Here is a 1,469-nt window from a genome sequence, read left to right as displayed (position 1 = left end):
CCAGCATGGGTGGAAGCGGCAGCACAAGAAAAAGCTACTAGCAAAGGGGAGCGAATTAACAGGGCAACAGGCAAACCAAAAATTACCCCCTTTAACCCCAAAACCGAGGCAACCCAAGACCCCACCTAACAACCCAAGAAAGCCCCAGCCTCCTTTCTCCCACCTCACCCAGCTCCAGCAACCTACCTCGCCAGTACCGTCAGCTGGGTGATGCTTTAAATGTAATGAATGGGACATATAAAGGCCAACTGCCCCGGAACCAACCGAGTGCAGTTCATTACACCACATCACAACCCAAAGATCCGGCTCAGATGCCTTCTCAAATACCCTGGAGCGAGAGGAAACTTTAGAGTGGGCGGAAAGCAGGTTTATCGAGTTCCGCTGTGAGAGCACAGGCAACAGTGCGCTATCCACCATCCTTAATGCCCTCAAGTTATAACCAAGAAGGCTCCCAAGTGACATTTTACCCCTTCATGTCAAATCTGTATGACTTGCTTACAGCTAACTGCCTGTCCAGTACAAAGGACTGGTCAGGATGTGACCTTTTGCAGTCTATGACAATTATCAATTCCCATGCTACTGGGGGAACTTGGCCACCCAGCGTGAAGGGGCCAAGAGGGTGGGAATGTTATCAAGGCAGCCAGGTAAAACTTCCAGACTCATCCTGTTCCTGAAGCCGGCACAGGGCCCCGTCTGTGTTAGCAGGACTCAGACAGAGGTGGTGGCCCGGATCGCCCTGCCACGACTGCAACAACCACAGTGCATCTAGCCCAGAACGGAACTGAATAGCAACCAGCACCAGAACCATTGCCAGCACTATGCCGTGCTTAGCAAACTCATCTTCAACTCGCCAGAGGGCGCCAGTGTGGCCACCAACTGGCAGAGCAAGCAGACAACCCTACCCAAGCAGAGGCCTCAGCCAGAGCCTGATTAGTATGGCATAGTGCACCAGCGGAGGGCGGTTCCCATCAACAAAAACAACCCCATCACCTACATAGCTTCCAGTGACTAGCCAAGATCCACAGTCTAGGAGGAACTGAGTTTCTAGCCCTCAGGGAACAGTTCCGATGAGCAGGAAGCAGATGAAGCCTTCAGAAAGCGTTGGGTGGCGGCATGGAGCACCCCACTGCCTCTCAGCTCTTCTAACCGATCGCCGATTTGTTGTAGAACAAGGACTTTTCTACAAGGAGACTTCTTTCTGGTGACACCAGGAAGACTGGCATCGGCCACAACAGTTGGTAAGTTTTCCAACTAAGTACTGGGAAAGCTTCTTAAGCTTAGCCCAGATGATCATCCCCGTGCCATTGCGGGGTAACAGACCAAGGAGCAGGTTGGGGGAGGTCGTCTCCCACTGGGATGGGGTGGGCGAAGGATGGTTCAATGGATGTCCAGTTGTGAGGTGTGCCACAGACTGGAAACCCTAAGACCAGTCAGAGGCCCGCTGCCTAGGCCACTCCAAAATTTGAGCA

This window comes from Chelonoidis abingdonii, chromosome 5 (assembly GCF_003597395.2).
Source record: "Chelonoidis abingdonii isolate Lonesome George chromosome 5, CheloAbing_2.0, whole genome shotgun sequence".
In the NCBI taxonomy this organism is placed as follows: Eukaryota; Metazoa; Chordata; order Testudines; family Testudinidae; genus Chelonoidis; species Chelonoidis abingdonii.
This window is presented reverse-complemented; position numbering follows the sequence as displayed.